We start from the raw sequence: 10475 nt of genomic DNA, 5'->3' as shown, positions 1-10475 counted from the left end.
GTAAGTGTATTGTCTATTAGTCTGGCAACTACTTGTGGCCAGTTAAATTACATTTTAGTACATATTAGGGCTAGGCGAGCTATACGGCTTCTACATATACATAATACCAGGTTAGCTGTACCATCCTTTAGCATTTACTAGGAACTTTGTGAACTAAACTACCATTCTGTAGTGCCTACTTAAAGCTTCTTGAAGTATATCATCTAAGGCACCTACTGACAATTAGGTAGACTAAACCCGTCCGTGTTACTCACTTACAGCTAGATAGATTACATAACCTGTGGCACCTACTTTTAGCCTGTTAGATTATTCTACATTTGTGGTACCTACATAGATTTAGGTAGAGAGCATCGCCCAGCAGTCACGTCAAAATCTAAGTGAATTCTTCCATTGATAACAAAATGTATTGGTTAAGGACACAATGTCGTGTCTGTGATAGTAAGTGAATTTCAGTTGGATGTCCGATATTATATCGATTCGGATATCATTGAAACCTTTCTACTACCGACAGAAGAAAATTACATTGGTTGATGCAATAGATAGGTGCCCCAGAGCTAAAGGATTCTGGATAGGAAGTATAAGGTCAATGTATCAGTGTGTATTTATGTAGAGAGCGAAAGAGTAGGGGAAGAGTTCATCCGATAATGGCAGAGAGAGGGAGAGAGAGAGGGAGGGGAGAGAGAGAGGGAGGGGAGAGAGGAGAAGAGGGAATGATGGGAAGGGCGAAAGAATGGCAGCAAAAAGTGAGTGAAAGATTCAGAGAAAAGAACAGCGATAGAGAAAGAAAGATAAAAATAGAGACAAATAGAGAGGAGTAGAGAGAGAGGGGGAGGAGGGAGGAGAGAGGAGGGAGAGACGGCGGGAAAGTGGAGATAAAGACGTAGAGAGAGAAAGTAAAAAGAGACGCTTGTGTAATTTTGCAGCTCGATATATGATACATAAATATCATTACTAATTAAAATCAAGAGTGACATGAACACACACACACAAGCATACACACACATACGCACATACATGCATGCTTGTTAATATGGAAATAATAATCAAGTGATTGCGATGAAAAACCTTTTGTATTTTGTATATGAGAAAGGAATTAACGAGATACCCGCAGACAAGCACGGATTAAAAACGCAATATTGGTCACTCTCCGAATTAAGGACTTTGAAAACCATGACCTCAAATTCATTAACTAATAAAAAGATAAGATTTAGACGTAACAAAGCTCTTTGAATATCCAGATAAAACTCTTCTAACAATCTCTCAATTATTGGTTTCGGATTTTGGCACAAGGCCTGCAATTGCAGAGGAAGGGGTAAGTCGATTACATCAACCGCAGTGCTCGACTAGTACTTACTTTATCGACCTCGAAAGGATGAAGGGCATTTGAACTCAGAACGAGAAGACGAGCGAAATACCGTTAAGCATTCTGTCCGGCGTGCAAACGATTCTGCCAGTTCGCCGCCTTCGGCTTTCACATTATTTTAGACGAAATAAAAGATATATACGACCTAAAACGCTTCTACCCTAAATATACTTTTACCATGACAATGTGTGACCACATAATTTTTGGTGAATTGAGCTGGTCAGTGGTTCTCCATCCAACGCAGAGCCTGAATTAGGCGCCCTCCAGCTTCTTCTTGGTCAGTCTAGAGGTGAAAGTGAATGTGAGGAAGTGGATACAATAGTGCACACCTGAATTTTTTCCAGAGGGATTTGAGTATAAGGCTCAACGATATCGTAAATAGATCGCTTGTGATGGAGGTTATGTTGAGTAATATTTTTGTATAGAAGAAGAGTTACTTTGCCCATATGTGCATATTGAGCGACCAATGTCTGCAAATATATATCAAAAACGCTAAGCCCACTTTTGCACTATTTTCGGTCCAACCTTTACATGTATGTATGTATGTATGTATGTATGTACGTACGTTTGCATGTACGTACGTTTGTATGTATGTATGTATGTATGTATGTATGTATGTATGTATGCGTGCAAGTATTTATGTATATATGTAAGTATGCAAGCGCGTATGTGTGTATGTATGTATGTAAACATCTATTAAATGATAAGTTTAAAAAAACCCATTTAATAAATGCACAAACAAACGGAGAACAAACACAGGTCACCAAATTCTCATCAGTTATCACGCCAATTCGAGTGGCATTTCTTTGGATATGCTCAAGGATGTCTGTATATGTAGCAACAGCAGTAGTAACCCAAACCAGATATGCGAACAGTACTTCATTGTGGGTCTCACCTGAGCTTTGTGGAAAGCGATTGCAAGTAAATCATTGGTGTTTAGATTTGTGGTCCTCAAATATGGATATCAAGGGTCCATATGGCCCCTAGGTATCCATATAAGATTTTGTAGGGGCCACACAAGCAAAATAGTAAATTGGGTGTCCATAGTAGTATTTTAGGATTTCATAAAAAAAATTTGCTTTAGATGTACTTATTGTAAGAAACAACTAGTTTTGTAACACTTAACATACTTCAACAAAGTACTGTGTAAGCTCTCCTATTTCTGCCTTTATATGAGTAAGTAAATAGAACTCAAGTAAAATTTACTACGATGAGTGACACTCATTTGAAGTTAATGTTGCTGATGAAGATATCTGTTTACAAGAGAATCTCACTGAGTTGCAGAGTGATGAAATATTTCGAGCAATTTTTAAGCATATATAATGCATGGAAAAGTAATGACACTGCTAACAAAAATCTTCACTACTCTTGAAGAAAAGCTGTACGTTGCTGCTTTTCCTTCATCTTACCTAGTTGAATCTGGTTTCAGCCTTGTCTCTAATTTCCTTTCGAATGACCGTAATCAGTTCGATAGTGTGCAACACTTGAACCAAATATTGCAAAACTACCAGAACAGTATTAACTACAAGGCTCACATGGAATAAAGTAGCACTAAAGTAGTATTTTTGGAAAAATAAACATGTCCTTGTATATTTATGACTTATTTTACTATTGAACATTAGTTTTCCTTATAATTTAGTTAGTTTATGTGCAATAAATCGGTTAGTCTTCGACAATACACAAAATATTTTAACAATTTTTAAAACAAAATTTCCAATAATATTTAACTACAAAAACACGATAGGATTTTATAAATATTGAATGGCTATTGAGGGCCCACCAGAGTAAGATAAGATCCAAAGGGGTCCATAGGTAAAAAGTAGTTGAGAATCGTTGGTTTAGATGGAAGAGTGTGTGGGGACGAAACCGAACCTTGAGAGTTACTGGGAACCGAGGTATTTTCTGTTCTACGTAAAAGATGACCCATGTTTGTGATACAGTCTTTGCTATGTTGAAGATATTTGTTCATCAAGAGATGAAGCAATATAAAGCATTTATAGCACCATTGAGTGTTGCTGTTATGTGTTGTTCATGATGTTACTTTCATACATGTAGTGATTGTGTTGCGAAGACAAAGTTGACATGGAAGATGTTTTCGAGGTCCTTGCTGAAGGAGACAGTGCAAGTTTAAGATGAGGTTGCTTGTGGGTGCAAAGGTTTAGGGAGGGTACTAACAACTGCGTAGGAGTGGGAGTTTTGAGGTGATGGCAAATTGATCCTTGAAAGAAAAATGTGTGTATATGTGTGTGTGTGTGTGTGTGAGGGGGAAAAACCGAACCTTAGGTTACATTAGATTTGATAGAACGTGCGTTAGAGCTTCGATAGCCCACGTCGTGATGGTACAGTCTTACAGGAAGCCATCAATCAAAGAGACGATCGATGAAGTCCATAGACAGGCAGTTTTAACAAGAGATTTGAAAATCAGGTAATGTTTTGTTGATGTCGAAAGCAACAACATTATTTTCACCAAATTTTTGTATCGTTACTTCCATATTCGCCTCCCTAGCTATCTATCATTGCCTCTTTATCTCCCTCCTTAATTGCTTTTCACTCCCTGTCTACCGATCTACATACCTAACTTCCTTGTGCATAACGCTGCTAAATGCACTATAAGACTGGGTGTAATGTAAACTATCACACGTACATCGTCGTGTCAGAGAGGAAACATCTTTAGTGTGGCGAAGTTTTTCTTAGTACCAGGGACAAATTGCACATGCGTAAGAACCTATGAATTACATCTATGTTAAGAACATAAATGTTTCTTTAATATTACAAATCCATTGATATGAAACTTTAAATTACTGTTTAGGTCCTAAGGTTAAAACACACAGTTTATTCTTCTCTTTCCTTAAATGCCATGCTTACAGATGCCAACGATCAGGGGCCTTTATACAAAAACCTGAAGTTTCAGGAATTTTTCTTGAGAAAGATACAGCAGCGATTTCCCGTTCCCTTTGGCCGGTTCCCTTTGGCCAGTTTACTATGGTACTTGCCTGCTCATCCGAGTTTACCCTTATTCTATAGGGCCTATTTATCCTTTAGGCAGGGCGATTGGTTCACATGATATCAAAGCGTGTCCACACACCGGTGGGCCTCTGTAACACATGTCTAGCGCCAGCCTTCTCTCGGATTTAGTATACCTGAGCCACATGAGCATTTTTTACTAGCTGACCTAAAACAGGGGACATTAACAGGTACTATCTCAGGGAAAAGGTGATCTGAAGTAGTGGAGTCTAAGGAGAAAAGGAGAAACTTCATATTCTCCTGAACTCCTGCCGGATACTCTACCCTCTTTACTCTTTTACTCTTTTTACTTGTTTCAGTCCTTTGACTGTGGCCATGCTGGAGCACCGCCTTTAGTCGAGCAAATCGACCCCAGGACTTATTCTTTGTAAGCCTAGTACTTATTCTATCGGTCTCTTTTGACAAAATGCTAAGTTACGGGGACGTAAACACACCAGCATCGGTTGTCAAGCGATGTTGGGGGGACAAACACAGACACACACACACACACACACACACACACACACACATATATATACATATATACGACTGGCTTCTTTCAGTTTCCGTCTACTCACAAGGCTTTGGTCAGCCCGAGGCTATAGTAGAAGACACTTGCTCAAGGTGCCACGCAGTGGGACTGAACCCGGAACCATGTGGTTGGTAAGCAAGCTACTTACCACGCAGCCACTCCTACGCCTATACAGTTAATCTTTTATCAAGACGATTTTCTTTCTTTTATTTTCTTTTTTTCAGAGGCTGTTATCAAAGTTTCGTTGGTGGGTGTGATGTCCCTACCAAAGGCTCTATGCAGTCGCTCGACCTACTAGTTAGTATATCTAGTATAATGTTGCTTCATAAACACTAAACTTTAAAAAGATTTACTGAATGATCACAACTTCGAACATCTTTTTCCAAGGCTTTGCTGGGTCATGTTTTACGTGGGATTAAACAACTCCAGTAGATCACATATAAATGAGATAGACTCAATTGCTCACTCAAAATGCTAAAAATAACAGCCAGTCTACTTCAAATCACAGGAGAGTATATATGCAGGATAATGAAGTCCGAGATATTTCTATATACTTATAATAAATGAAGACGTCATGATCATAGCATCAATGCTTTGATCATTATATTCTACTGAAGAAGGTTGACTTTAGGATAAACAACAAAACGTACGCCAAGATATTTGCCGCCCTCATGATCTGGCCCCAGGTCACGTGACGCCAGTCTGGGCAAGCTGGGAATTAAAGACGTCATAACAGATAGTTTCAAAGTAATTTTATCCACAAAGCTCCGCCTTAATTATCCGTGTTATTGTTCATCTGTTGGATTCTCTCCCGCCAGGCATGATGTTGACACACACACACACACACACACACACACACACACACACACACACACACACACACACGCGCATACACACGCACACGCACACACACACAAATACACACACACACATACGCACGCACACAACCTCCCCACACACAACCCCCCACACTCATATATACACATATCCATGCATATCAGCGCATACACGCATCAATACACATATTCACATTATTAAATAGTGACATATATACAGAGTAATTCTTCACATACTCATAAACACTTACATACATATGCATATATATATACATATGTATACATACATAGATACATGCATATTTATATATATATATATATATATATATATATATATACACGCACACACACATACACACACACACATATATATATACATATATATATATATACATAAACCTAGACTGCATGAACGACCCTTTCCACACAACACGCACGCAATCGCACTTACGCACTTACGCACTTACGCACGCACGCACACACACACACACGTATATATGCCTATATACATATATGTTCTATAAATATATGTATGAATGTTTTTGCGTGCTGTGCATGCATGTATATATGTAAATATGAGTGTATGTATGTGAGTGTGTTTGTGCGCGTGTGTATATATATATAAGCATCGACATTTTTCTTTCTTGTTTTGAAGCAATTTCATCGTTTCTCAAGGAATGTTTTTCCAAATTTGCGCAATTCAAGATCATCCAGAATAATGCTTGAAGACATCTGCCTGGAGTAAGCAAGGCAAATTCAAGAAGGAGGTGGTGAAAGATTCAGAGTTATAATGGAGTGGTAAACGCTGCACTTTCTCTCTCTCAAACTAAATTTTTCCTGTCTCTTTTCCTCACCCACATTCTACCCCGCCTCATGTAGAACACATACACATACACACTTTCACACTCATCTTCTTTGACAACACTCTCTATAGGAGTGGCTGTGTGGTAAGTAGCTTGCTTACCAACCACACGGTCCCGGGTTCAGTCCCACTGCGTGGCACCTTGGGCAATGTCTTCTACTATAGTCTCGGGCCGACCAAAGCCTTGTGAGTGGATTTGATAGACGGAAACTGAAAGAAGCCCGTCGTATATATGTATATGTATATATGTATGTATGTGTGTGTTTGTGTGTCTGTGTTTGTCCCTCCCAACATCGCTTGACAACCGATGGTGGTGTGTTTACATCCCCGTAACTTAGCGGTTCGATAAAAGAGATCGATAGAATAAATACTAGGCCTACAAAGTCCTGGGGTCGATTTGCTCGACTAAAGGCGGTGCTCCAGCATGGCTGCAGTCAAATGACTGAAACAAATAAAAGAGTAAAAAGAGTAAAAGAGTTTCACATTTTCGCAAAAAGCCAGCAATTTGGGGGGAGCGGGTACTTATTTCATCGACCCTGAAAGGATGAAAAGCAATGGCGAACTCAGTGGGATTCGAACTTAGTACATAAAGACGGACTGAGTGTCGCAAAGCATTTTGTCTGGCGCAGTAACAGTTCTGTCAGTTCACCGCCTTATGAAGAGTATATATTAGAGTATAGCAATTATTGTTTGTGCGTGTGTGTGTGTGTGTGTGTGTGTGTGTGTGTGTGTGTGTGTGTGTGTGTGTGTGTGTGTGTGTTTATCATATCTTCTATTTTTGCGTCAGCCTTTGGGCTGCGGCCATGCTGGAACAGCGCTTTGAAGGGTTTAGTCGTGCAAATCAATTCCAGTACTTATTTTGAAATCTGATACTTATTCTACCGTTTTGTTTTTATTTTTGCCGAACTGCTAAGTGATGGTGACAGTAACGTAAGTTGACAAAAACCGGTTCTTAAGCGGTTATGAAGACAAATACAATCACACACACACACACACACACACACACACACACACACAATGTTAGGATATTTTGTTTTCCAACAGTCTAATCTGTTGTGTGTATATGAAAATAACAACAACAACAACAACAACAACAACAACAACAACAATAATAATAATAACAACAAGGTTTCTATAAATATGAATAACTTTAAGCGTAAGAATTATGACAAGAGAATATCTATTTTAGAATTGGGATTAAGAATTATAATCAAGTTGATAATTTTAATATTACGCAAAATGTCTTTGTAAATAATAGAAAAGCTAAATCAAGGAATATTGTGTAGTGTAATGCACCATTCGCATCTTACAGAACTAATATTCTTCAAAATTATTTACAGCATTGGATAAAACATTTCCCACCTACAAGCAAGTACGGGAAATTATTTAATCGCCATAGAGTTAAATTTTCCTATTCAGCCACCAGAAATTTGGCTGAAATTATAGCAGCGTATAACAAAAATTAAGTTAGACAGTATCTCAACTCAAAATTGATAAATACAAGTAGGACCGATTGGATCAATTGTGAAATTAATTCTCATGGTAATTTTCCTGAACTAGTTTATATTTTTCGATGTCAGAATGTTTACAACAACAACAACAACAATAACAGCTGCAACTGCTGCAACAGTAGTAGTAGTAGAAATAATAATAATAATAATAATAATAATAATAATAATAATAATAATAATAATAATAATAATAATAATAATGATTGTGATAATAATAGTAATGGTGAAAATAGTAATAATATTAAGGATAATAGTAAAGAAAGTTATAAGCTCGGATCTAATGTACATATAAATATTAATTCTAATGCTAGTTTAATTGAAGTAACTCATTCTGTTTTTGCTAATTTAGGTGAAGATAATTCCAACAGTGAAATTTATAGTACCTTTAAGATATCACTTTGTAATAATATTAATTGTAATACTGCTAATAATCTTGTTTTAACAGCAAACTCTGTGAGGAGAAGTAGTACTACTTTGCTTAACCACGAGTGCTACATACGAAGGAATAAACGCCTTCGTAATTATAAAAACAAATTTATGTGTCCTTTAGAAAATCAGTGTTTAAGGGAAAATATAGTATAACAACGTATAGTAATTGCAAGGAATCGTAGTTATTAATATATAGGCTCTTCTGCTACTATTTAGAAATCTAAATTACAAAATCATTCTACGAATTTTAGTGAATGCATTTGAGATTCGAAAGACAGGAGCATTAACTACAGAGTAAAGTGGTACATTATAACTGGTAATTTAAAATGTGGTCTTTGCCTAGAAGAAATGTATTATATAATTACTCCAAATCTGATATTATTAAATTTTAGAACCAATCTTACGTTGAAACATTCTCTTGAATATAGAGAAACATTTAAATATTTCAATAAATTATAATTGTTTTTCCTACAATCATATATGCAACCCTTTTCTAAATTCTTTTAGCATACATAAAAAGCTAGAAAACTAAATGTGACGTAGAATTTCTGTTTATTTTTATTCCTGACGTCATCATAAATTTAGATATTTAAACTGGCTTTCCTTAGAATATCATATTTCTTCTTAACGTTCTTTTTGTGCGCGTTCATGTATTATAGATATTATTTCAGTTTGCTTTGAACTAAACCTGTTTTAGGTTACCTTGATAACACTGTGTTCACAATTTTTTTTTGTATTTATTAGTTTGACAGGTATTTGGTACCTTTTTCCTTTATCTAAATATGCTGGTACAATAGAAACAACCGTCGGTGCTGTATGGTGTAATCAAGTAAAGATGTGATATTCTCCATTCTTGTTCATGTTGTTATATATATATATATATATATATACATGCATATATGGGTACAATATATATATTTATATTTGTAGTATAATATATAGATTCGTAGAATAGTGTGGTTATTATAGCTCATCTTGCGGACTCGGTTAACAGACAACTTAGCAATCCAATGCAGAGGAGTATAATGCAGAGTTCCATGCAACTGAAATCCAGAAGATCCAATCGATGAGATTACTTTATAAGACGTATATAAACAATAAAAGGTCAGGAGGTATGAGAGATGAATATATTTATTTAACCACTTGTCATCCTTAAGGTTACGGCTGTTTCGCAAACCTCTCCATGTATTAATACTAACACAATGTATTGTATTGTAAAATGTGTTGTGTGCATATTAGTGCTGATTTATAAACATAATTTATTATATCCTGAAATTAATATCACATGAAGAATGTTGCGAAACGGCCGTAACCCAAAGGATGACAAAGGATTAAATAAATGTATTTATCTCTAATAACTTCTGACTTTTTATGGTTTATGTGTAAACACCTTCCACGCTGCAATTGTTTTCGTTCCAGCACACGATCTTAGATCAGGTCACTTGCTATGCAAGTACATCTCCGGTATATATATATATATATATATATATATATATATATATATATATATATATATATATATATATATATATATATATATATGTATATATATATATATATATATACTAGCAGAAATACCCGGCGTTGCCTGGGTTAAAGAGAATAATGAAATCTAAAAACGCCGTCTAGACTACGCATCATCTTTATATAGAGAGATGTATATACACACACGCACCCAAACACACGTATATATATGTATATCAATATAAATATATGAAAGTCAATGAAGTTTCCAAAAAGAAGGTGATCATGTACATACTTTCTTGCTGTTGTGATTATTATAACACCTCGTTGTAAACTATGTTCCTTGTTTTCCCTTGTGGAGCATATACAAATAGGTTTTTTTTTGCTGCCCACTCTTGAGCAGCCAACATACAGTTGTCCATGTGAGAAGCAGGGCTCTTCCAAGAGAAGACCAGCTACAAGACAGTGTTTGACC

The sequence above is a fragment of the Octopus bimaculoides genome, chromosome 4 (assembly GCF_046866305.1).
Source record: "Octopus bimaculoides isolate indiv1 chromosome 4, ASM4686630v1, whole genome shotgun sequence".
NCBI lineage: Eukaryota > Metazoa > Mollusca > Cephalopoda > Octopoda > Octopodidae > Octopus > Octopus bimaculoides.
Note: the sequence above shows the minus strand (reverse complement) of the source record.